Source organism: Diabrotica undecimpunctata, chromosome 1 (assembly GCF_040954645.1).
Source record: "Diabrotica undecimpunctata isolate CICGRU chromosome 1, icDiaUnde3, whole genome shotgun sequence".
Taxonomy (NCBI): Eukaryota; Metazoa; Arthropoda; class Insecta; order Coleoptera; family Chrysomelidae; genus Diabrotica; species Diabrotica undecimpunctata.
The window spans coordinates 133,315,116-133,326,220 of NC_092803.1; the positions used below are offsets into that span (position 1 = coordinate 133,315,116).

General features: G+C 33.0%; 1 long non-coding RNA gene across 1 annotated transcript; it reads left to right on the forward strand.

The window, feature by feature from the left end:
- Positions 1–1,618: 1,618 nt before the first annotated feature.
- On the forward strand, positions 1,619–8,253 carry LOC140440282 (uncharacterized). Its single transcript, XR_011950805.1, has 2 exons — positions 1,619–1,894; positions 8,131–8,253. It is a non-coding gene; the product is annotated as an uncharacterized lncRNA (long non-coding RNA).
- The last annotated feature ends 2,852 nt before the right edge of the window (positions 8,254–11,105 follow it).

The window sequence follows — 11,105 nt, forward strand, 5'->3', positions numbered from 1 at the left end:
AACACGCAGACTATTATTGTTAGATATTGTTACATCTATTAATGTTGTCTGTCTAGTAAGGTTATTAACTAGAATGAGATCCGGTCTATTATGTGCCACTGATTGTACTGTAAGTACAGTGGTGCGGTCGCAGTAAAGTTTATAGTTGCAATTTTAAAGCATTATGTCAGGAACGTATTGATAATAAGAAAAACTGTCGATTTGGAAGAGTCCTAGTTTGCTAGATAGTCCTTGGTGAAGAATCTTTCCTACTGAGTCATAGCGTTCTTTCTAATCAGTTTCGAGAAACGCCTGACAGCCCCACGTATTTGTCTGTAAAATTGATTTTGGAAGATAGGGTATTTATTAAAAAGTTCTATAAAATGACAAGAATTTTAGATCAAGGATGAAGCATTTTCGGCAAAAGGTTGTAGAATTTTTGCCAAGTACTTGGGTAATGGTTGTATAGGGCAGTTGTATGCAATATGAGTTTCTTAAAATTCTAGCGATGTCTTGTCTAGTTATTTCAGCATCTTTGGAAGGTAAACTGGAGATGGCTTTTTTAGTTTGACAGATGATTGTCTTAATTGGAATGTGACATGGGGTAACAGAGTAATTGAATCCTTTTACTAGAGATTGAGTGGCACTGGTCGAAATAGGGGTATTAAAAATTTGTAAACCACTGTAGTGAAATTTTAATTGGAGAATTCCTAGTGCAGATTGCCTTTGATCTTATATAGTCCAAACAAATCGTAGAACACAATATAGGAGTTATTAACATTCCATTTCTGTTCGCAGTTACGATTCAATTTCAGTCCTTGGTCAACACTACCTTCATACAGGTCACAAATTTGATTTTAAACACTGCAGATCCATTGGCTCCATCCGTTTCTATGCAGCGAGAATTATCCGAGATGACATGGAAATTGAGAAAAATACAAATGTATGTATGTATATATTAGAAAAATATACCGAATATCTCAAATAGAATATCAAAAGTTCATGCATTAAAATTTTCGAAAGGAAATATTCATAACGGTTTAAGTTACGCAGCGTTCAAATCTTAAAAATCAAAATATATTTTTGAGATTTAAAAATAAATAAAAACGATATGTTTGTTTCGAAGCAATAAATAAATGTGAAAATTCCTTTTCGTACTGTGTTACATCAGTATGTCCTATTTCATGGTTTTTAGCTATCTCGAGATAACGATAGATATGAACATATCTAACTTTATATTCGAATTCAGTGATCTCGAAAACAATAAATTACGATTTTTTTTACTGACAGTAGGACGAAGGGTTTATAATCGAAGTCTTTAGAGAAAATGAGAAAAAACTAGTCCGCTATTTAGATTTCCAATCCTGTTTTTAGAGGTATGCTGTTCGCCTATTAGTAATTAACAAAATCAGGAAGAACAATTTGAAATTATTGTGTAAGGATTTTGATTTATTATTAAAAATAAGTTATATATTATAAGAGTTATTATTATTATAGTGTACTGCAGCACTTGACCAAATTATAGGCATGTTAATTTTACATAAAGAAATTTATTAAAAACACGTCTATTTTTGTATCCGATTGTTGTTTTCATGGCTTCACCGTATGCCGGTCCTGCTTAGAAGTCGTAAGTGCGGTTAAAGGTCAAGTTATTTATGGCAATTCGATAGAATCGTAAAAATTTAAAATGATGAAATCAAAGTTATCCAAAATGATGACTACAAATTGCGCTTTAGTGCTTTTATGTATTTTGTTTTTAAATTACAGTGCGTGTAATGTTACCTTAACCTACGCTGATTTTTTTAAAAATCTGTCAAAATCACAACCGACTAATACCCAAAAGGCCTACATCATCCGAGTGAACTGTAAACAAGGATACAGAATGATACATGGAAAATGTCGACAGATATTTTAGGTTAGTTTACTTACTATCTATTATTTTGACATGACATGTCTTGTGGATTTTATGATCGTTATTCTTCTTTTTTTAGTATATCGAAATTATCTTTTGGTGGCGATCCCGATGGCAAAAGCTTTACGTTTTTCTGCAATGTGAACAAGTTTTGTATTTTGGACCAATCTCGGTTTGTTTCTAATCCAAGAATTTTGCTGTCTGCATGCATCTCTTCAATCTTCTATTTTTTCCTTAAGAATGGGCTGTAGTATTTTGTATCCACCGTGTCTCCTAGCCAATACATTTTCAACATTTAACAGTCTTTAGTAACTCTCCATTCTTGTTAACATTTTCACAGTCGAAACAGTTCAGTGTTTCTAACATTCGCCTCTGTTTAAACATATCTAATGTTTTAATTATGTTCAACGTCGGTACTTTTAGTGTCCACGCTTTTACTGTCGCTGAAGTTGTTATGACAAAGAAGTGTACTCATTAAAAAAAATTAAATCCTTGTCATTCTGTGCTTAATTTTAATGTCAGGATTTAGTTGGTCAGTTATGGTAGTTTCCAAATATGTGAATTTTTATCTCTTTTTGTTTCTTCTTCTTCAGGTGCCATCTCCGCTACGGAGGTTGGCAATCATTATAGCTATTTTAATTTTTGAGGCAGTAGCTCTAAATAGTTGTTCTGAGCTGCATTCAAACCATCCTCTGGTTCTTAAGCCATGAAATTCGTCTTCTTTCGATGCTTCTTCTGCCATCTATCTTTCCTTGCATTATGAGTCGCAGGATGCCATACTTCTCGCCCCTCATCACAGGTCCGAGATACTGTAGCTTTCTTTCTTTAATTGTAAGTTTAACTTCCTTCTCTTTACCTATTCTTCTTAGTACTTCATTGTTCGTAACTCGATCTACCCAGGAAACCCTCATAATTCTTCTATAGGTCCACATTTCAAAGGCGTTAAGTCGTCTCATTGTGTCTAGATTTAACGTCCAAGATTCCACTCCATAGTATACGTAACATTTTATTAGGCGTACTTTAAGAGCTAATGTTAAGTCTTTGCCACATAGGACCTTTTTCATTTTCATAAAATTAGAACGTGCTTTTTCGATTCTGACTTTGATTTCTGCAGTGTAGTCATTATTAGTCATTATTTTCTGTTATAAGTGTTTCTAGCTAAGTGTACTTTTTTCCTCTTTTGATCTGCTGGTCTTCTACTATCAAGATTTCGTTAGTATTAGGGTTGTTTTTACAAATTTTCATAAACTTCGTCTTTTTGATATTGAGCGAGAGTCCGTACTCCCTACTACACATTACTATTTTACTTATGAGTCTTTCCAGGTCTTGTAAACTATCGGCTATTATTACTGTATCATCTGCATATCCTAATGTTGTTAACTAAAACTCCATTTACTCTTATGCCGACTGTTTCATCTTCCAGAGTTTCTCGAATTACCTCTTCAGAATAAGCGTTAAATAATAGAGGTGATAGTATGCAGCATTGCCTGACTCCTCTCTTTATTTCCATTTTTCCAGATGTCTCTTTTTCAATTTGTACTATTGCTCGCTGATTGTAATAAATGTTTGTTATTAGCCTTAAATATCTTTCATTTAGGCTTTTATTTTTTAGAATTTCCATGAGTCGGTCATGCTTTACTTTATCAAACGCTTTATTGTAGTCTATAAAACAGACGTAAAGAGGACGGTTAACATCCAAACATCTCTGCGTCAGCACGTTGAAGGAGAATAGTTCCTCTCTGGTACCCATACCATTGCGGAACGCATATTGTGTGTCACTAATATCCAGCTCCAGTTTAGAGTAAATTCTGACGTGGATAATTTTCAACAGAATTTTCAAGGTATGTGACATTAAGCTTACGGTTCGATAGTCACTGCACTCTTTTACAATCACTTTCTTTGGCAAACATACAAATTCTGATGTCAACATTTCTCTAGAGATGATTCCCGTAGTATAGATAGCGTTGAACAGTTCTACTATTATGTCCATGTTGTTCTCGTTGACCAACTTTAATAGCTCGCTTGGTAGTTCATCTGGACCAGCAAATTTATTGGTTTTCATTGAGTTTAATGTCTGACTAACCTCTGATTTGGTTATCTCTGGGCCTACATCTCCCGTTTGGCTATCTACAGATGTACTAGCTTCTCTCTGGTCATGAAATAATTCCTCGATGTACTCTTTCCATCGTCGTAGTTTTTGTTCTGTCTCCAATATAATATTTTCATTTTTGTCGAGCAATATATTCAAGGTTCTTCTACTTCCTCCTCCGGTAGTTCTTTGACTTCTTTTATGTAGATTAAAGTTGTCATATCTGTTTTGTAGTAATTCTATTTCTTTATATTTTTCAGAGAAGTAGGTTTCTTTAGCCTCCATAATTGTTCTTCTTATTTGATTTTGAAGCTGTTTATAGCGGATCTTATTAATGGTTTTGTTTTTTCTCCTTTCATTCATCAACTCTAGAATATCCTCGGTCATCCACTCTTTCTTCTTACATTTGGTTATTGTAAGTACTTTCTTACCTTGCTCCAATATTGAGGTTTTGAAGAATTGCCACTGCTGCTCTACGTTGCAATTATTTCTTGGGTTTCTATCTATATTTGTGTTAAGTTCGTGTTTCAGATTTTCTTTTGTTTCTTCTGACTTAAGTTTCTATATGTTAAGTTTATTGTTGTTGCGGCTTTTTTGCGTCTTTTTTAGTTGAAGTTGAAACCTAGCATTAAGAAGACTGTGATCAGAGGATACGTCTGCTCCTGGATATACCTTTACTGCCTAAATTGAGTTTTGATATCTGTGTTTTATTAGGATGTAGTTAATTTGATTTCTGACGATTTTGTTGTCTTTGTTAGCTGGCGATTTCCATGTATAAAGGCGTCATTTAGGTAATTTAAAAAATGTATTTGCGGCTATAACATTATGTTTCTGACAAAATTCTATTAGGCGATCTCCTCTGTCGTTTCGTTCACCAAATCCATATGGTCCTGCATTAGGGTAGCACTTTCCTTCCCCAATTTTTGCATTGAAATCACCCATGATCACTGTTATATCTCTAGATGCTGTGAGATGTAATGTTTTTTTAAGTTCGCTATAAAAGTTTTCTATTTCTTCCTAATTTTTGTCAGCAGATGGCGCATAGTTCTGAATTAAGTTCATTTTTCTATGGGTTGTCAATAGCTGTAGCATTATAATTCTTTCGGACATCGGAACGAAGCCTGTTACTCATCTCGTTACTTTTTCACTGAGGATCATAGCAACTCCATATTTCTGTTTAGTGTCGCTGCTTCCAGAGTAATAACTTCGCCCATTGTCTCTATTAAGTTCGACAGAGCTGATCCATCTAGTATCGCTTATTCCTAATATATCAATCTCCAGTCGCAACATCTCTTGCTGTATATTCCTCAGTTTACCAGGGTTATACATACTTCTTACGTTCCATGTAGCGATTTTGCAGATGGATTTGTATATATTTAGTGAACAGGGATTTCGCTGGCTAACGGCCTGGGAAGCCCTGTCGTTACTATTGTTTCTTCCCCTGCCGAATCTTGGCATCCGAGAACCATGATTAGTAGGTTTTTTTGTTTGCATTCCATTTATTTCGAGTTGTGCATTATGACTGCATACTAAAAAATCGTCTATTTTGTTTCCCATTTTAGAGCTGTGGATTATTTGGGTTATTCGTGGATTCAGGAGAATATGAATGTCATCAATGCTGTCTGCCAGAATTACTATATCGTTCTTATATCTAATAACATTAAGTAAGCCACATTTATTTCGTCATATTTAGTTTATATATAAATATTTCATCGATTACAATATTTAGAATATTTAAAATAAATTTTATTGCAATTCCTTTACATTAGGTAGAATCTCCATTAAGTTTACATTTTGTAGTATATCAAATGCTTTCTCGGAGACTATAAAGCACGAAAAACATATTTCCTCTTATGACACTACTAAGACAGTTAGTGCAAACAGTTCTCCCCTACTCTCGAGTGCATTTCTAAAATCAAACTGCGTTTATTCAAGAATTTCTTCACATATTGGTCTGATACTCTGTCAAGTGCTCTTACAAAGCTCTTAAGAAAATGGCTTTTTTTAGGTTTAACAATTAAATCCGTGTTTTATCCTAGTCAACAGCTTGTCTAGTTTTATAGTTTTTATTGCATGTTCTACCTCTGATCTTGACCGAGTAAAATTTCAATATTTCTATTCTATAAATAACTCTAGTATATTTTGTTTTCGACTTTTTTTATATATCTTGTTTATCTATATAAATGGAACTCGTTGTCTAAATCCGCTGCTTTTCTTTTTTTTTGTCTGTTAAGGAATACATATCTGGTTTTTCTATCTTTTCTAGACTTTAATTTTAAATTTGTTCCAGGGTTCTTCGAAATTTCCTAGTTGTTCTACATTTTGTACACACATCCATCGTACGTCCATCGTAAGTCATGCATTCTCGCTACATGGCCTGCCCAATTCCATTTAGTTCCGCATGCACATCGTTACAAGGTATAAAATAATTGCTGATAACCAGATAGCTAACAGTCTTGTCAAAGAAAGACTTGGTATTCTTTTATGTTTCTAGTCCAATAAGAGATTAAAAACATTCTGTATTATCCTCAAAATTTAAGGTTTCACAGAACATGAGTAGCGTAAAACTGAGAAAAACATAACTGACTATTGAAGTTCCAGATTCTTCTTCTTCAAGTGCCATCTTCGTTCCGAAGGTTGGCGATCATCAGGGCTATACGTATTTTCGAAACTGCTGACCGAAACAATTCGTTGCTGCTACAGCTATACCATTCCCGTAGATTCTTTAGCCAGGAGTTTCGTCTTCTTCCTATGGACCTTTTTCCTGCTATTTTCCCTTGCATAATTATTCGAAGCAGTTCATATCTTTCGCCTCTTGTAATGTGTCCCAAGTATTGCAGTTTTCGTTTTTTGATCGTAAATATGACTTCCTATTCTTTATTCATTCTTCTCAAGACCTCGACATTTGTGACTCTCTCGGTCCATGATATTCTCAGGATTCTGCGATACATCCACAGTTCAAATGCCTCTAATTTTTTGGTATCAATCTTTTTCAACGTCCATGACTCCATTCCGTAGAACAGCACAGAAAGTACATAACATCTCATCAGGCGAAGTTTCATTTCAAGGCTCAAATCTCTTCCGCAGAACACTCTCTTCATTTTAGTGAATATGGATCTGGCTTTTTCTATTTTTATTTTGATTTCTGCTGAGCTATCGTTGTCTTCATTTATAAAAGTGCCTAAATATTTGTATTTGCTAACTCGATCGATAATTTCATTGTGTAAATATAAATTTTGGACATTTTGTGTTGATTTCGATATTACCATAAATTTAGTTTTCTTTATGTTCAAAGATAGTCCATATTCTTCGCTGCAGTCTGCTATCTTATTCACCAATGTAGCTCTTCAAGTGTTTCTGCGATCAGAACGGTGTCGTCGGCAAATCTCAGATTGTTTAATCTAACACCATTTATTTTAATACCTACGGATTGCTCAGAGAGTGTTCTATTCATTACGTCTTCGGAATAGAGATTAAACAGGGTTGGTGACAGTATACACCCTTGTCTCACACCTCGCTTTATTCCAGTCCTATTTTAGTTCCAGATTAAAGATGGGCAAAAGGGTTATTAAAAATGTTTGCTTGTTACGAAAGGACAAAATGCTCTTAGAGCATTAGGAAATATTCTATTGATTACCAGTATTGTCACTACATTATTTTCACACAGATATTATATCTGTAAAAGAAGTAAAATTGAAAATACAGGAAACACGACCGAACACTTTATATATCTTGTTTTATATATATTATTTTCTTAGAATAAAAACCATTTTTTGACTAAAATATAGATGTAGTGGTTGCAGAAAACGGTCAAATGAGGCAAAACCCTTCCTGCAAATCTACAGCCATTTTGTGGCTTACATAATAGAAGCCTTTTCTTTTTAGAGCTACTAATGTGATCGTAAAAGGTATATTAAGGCCTGTAGAAAAGTTGGTTGCCTACTAACAAATGGAATAAACAAGATATGTTATTGTATGCAGCAAGAACTACTTAAAAAATATTTGGGGTAAAAGATTATATATCTGGGAGAAAGATAACATAACGGATTAATAACAATCAATGTCTTTCCGACTGTAGTTTATGTAGTTTAGTAATAAATCAATATTTTTTATACTTCGACATTTATTAATTTGTTTGTTTCTTTTCCAGACTCATACCGACGCTGCTGGTAACAGGAAACTAATAGCCATAATTTAGATATTTATTGTAATTATGTAATTATAGGATTTTTATTGTATTATTATGTTAATAGATTTAGTATTTAATATTTAACATATTTGCTAATTTGTTGATAACAGGAAGTTTTTGTGGGCAGTAAAGAATAAATAATAAAGGAGAATAAATGCCCTTTTAATTTATTTTCATGATAGTCCAAGTCACACTGCAGGATCACTACGTTCATAACGCAGTTAATCAAACTCACATTTTTACATGCAATTCAAATTATTAGCAGAATACTTTGAATTTATTTTAATTTTTTAAATAAAATACGCTGCTCATAACTTTTATAACGTTTATGCATGTTTTTTTATATTCTACTACTACTAAGGATTTCCACAGTTTTCACTGTCTTCCTTCACTCAACCGTTTTCTCCAATTTTCCCTGTCATTCCAGTCTCCATCTCGCAGGGTTCTGTTCTCCATAGCCTCGTCGATTTCATCTCTGAATGACCTTCGGGGTCTTCCTCTCTTTCTTCTTCCAATCGGGCTCCATTCTGTGATTTTTTTTTTTTTTTTTTTTTTTATATTCTAATAGAGCTAATTCTTTTCTTAATATGACGATATAGGGTTGCCTGAGAAATTATGGTCGCAAATTAGGGTTCCCAGCTAATAAAAACGCGATAAGCGTTAAGAAAGTGATAATATTATGTATCTTATATATATATATATATATATATATATATATATATATATATATATATATATATATATATATATATATATATATATATCGAGAAAAGGAGTACGACCGTCAATGCAAAATAAACTAAGGTACACTCGAAGAGTGGTGGGTTTTTCGGTCAAAGTGGAGAAATAAAAGACAAAGAAGGTGGCTACTTCATCTATTTATTGAAGACGTTTCGCTTTCTGCTCAGAAAGCATCATCAGTTCATCTAAAAAGAACAATATGAAACCAAACATCCATAGAGAAGTTACAACAAAAGTGTGTTACCTTACAAAGACATGTAGCAGTCAATGATGTTAAAAATATGAAAAAACTTACGAAACTGGACATTCAGAGTTAACGTTGTATAAAATAATTAATTGAAACTAGGTATAGTTTGCAATTTAACAAAATTAGCACAGCAAAAGAACATGTGATAAAAATACATGTATAAAAAAGTTATTTAACTTTTTTATACATGTATTTTTATCACATGTTCTTTTGCTGTGCTAATTTTGTTAAATTGCAAACTATACCTAGTTTCAATTAATTATTTTATACAACGTTAACTCTGAATGTCCAGTTTCGTAAGTTTTTTCATATTTTTAACATCATTGACTGCTACATGTCTTTGTAAGGTAACACACTTTTGTTGTAACTTCTCTATGGATGTTTGGTTTCATATTGTTCTTTTTAGATGAACTGATGATGCTTTCTGAGCAGAAAGCGAAACGTCTTCAATAAATAGATGAAGTAGCCACCTTCTTTGTCTTTTATTTCTCCACTTTGACCGAAAAACCCACCACTCTTCGAGTGTACCTTAGTTATATATATATATATATATATATATATATATATATATATATATATATATATATATATATATATACCAATATATTAGTTCTGTAAACTTCTAGTAAACTGAAAGCAGGAGTAAAATGACCCCTGATTAGTTCACGAAGAGAAGAACTATCACCCATATTAAACGAGCTATAAGCAAGGTATATAGTATTAAAAAAACGCTTTGAAAGAAAGCCCCAGATGAGTTTTTTTTTTGACAATTGAATGAGAATATTTTTGAACAGCATATTTTTAATCAATTTAGATCAATAGCACCCATAAGAGCAGCTACGTGTCAGGAAGAGATTCAACAAATTTAACGAGAAAACGAATAAATGCCCTGAACGTTTAGGCAAGTAATGCATATCAGTATTCTGATTAGCTTAGTTACTCAAGCTAAACTGTTGCTTCACCCAAGTAATTTTTTATTAAGATTTAGAGGTTCCTCTTATTATTTTTATTTTTAGAACATTTATTAACATTATTTTTCTCTTTTGCTTTGTCGATGTGGGATCGGTTTCTCTAATTATTTTGCTCCAAACTTTTCTGTTCTCTTCCAGGGACTAAGTACCTCTCCGCTTTTTGTATGAGATTATGGTTTTTCAGAAACATGCAATTTCTGCTCATCCCTTTGTTTACTGCCCTACATTCAGTACCATACATCATAGCTGGTCTTAAGACAGTCATATACAACTTACCTTTTAGTTTTCTTGGTACCTTTTTTATCACACATCACTCAATTTGCCTCTTCCTTTTAGTTTTAATTAAAATATAGATAAAACGGTAATACCGATCCTAGTTCTTTTCTATCCAAGCTAATTACACTATCTGGACTTGGAATAGAATCTTTAAAAGAATATTCTAAATATTTTGTTTCTATCCAACTTAATTTTAATCCTATTTCTTCAAGGACCTGTCTCCACTACTCTAGTCTTTTCTACTAATACCAAGGAGCACCCCTTGAGGTTCAGTTGTTATCTAATCCAGCCCAAATAAAAACAAATATGGGCTTAACACGAAACCCTGATGAAGCCCTATTTTCACACAAAATTTGCCAGTTTCACTTGCAATCGTTCTAACACTAGTTGTTACTTGCTCATACATCACTCATATATTCAGCCGGCACTCCTTTCCTACTTAATCTCTGCCACAGTAGGTTTCTGATAACTTCATCATGTGCTTTCTCAAAATTAATAAATACTATGTGCATGTGCAAGTCTTTTTCTTTCACTCTAAATTTTTACATTAGCTGTCTTATAATAAAAATGGCTGTTATAGATCTGTCTTGCATAAACCAAAATTGCCATTTATCCATTTTCATTTCTAGAACTTTACACTAAATTCTATTATATTTCACCACAAATGTAAGATAATAAAAAGATATATTGTGAATTGAGTG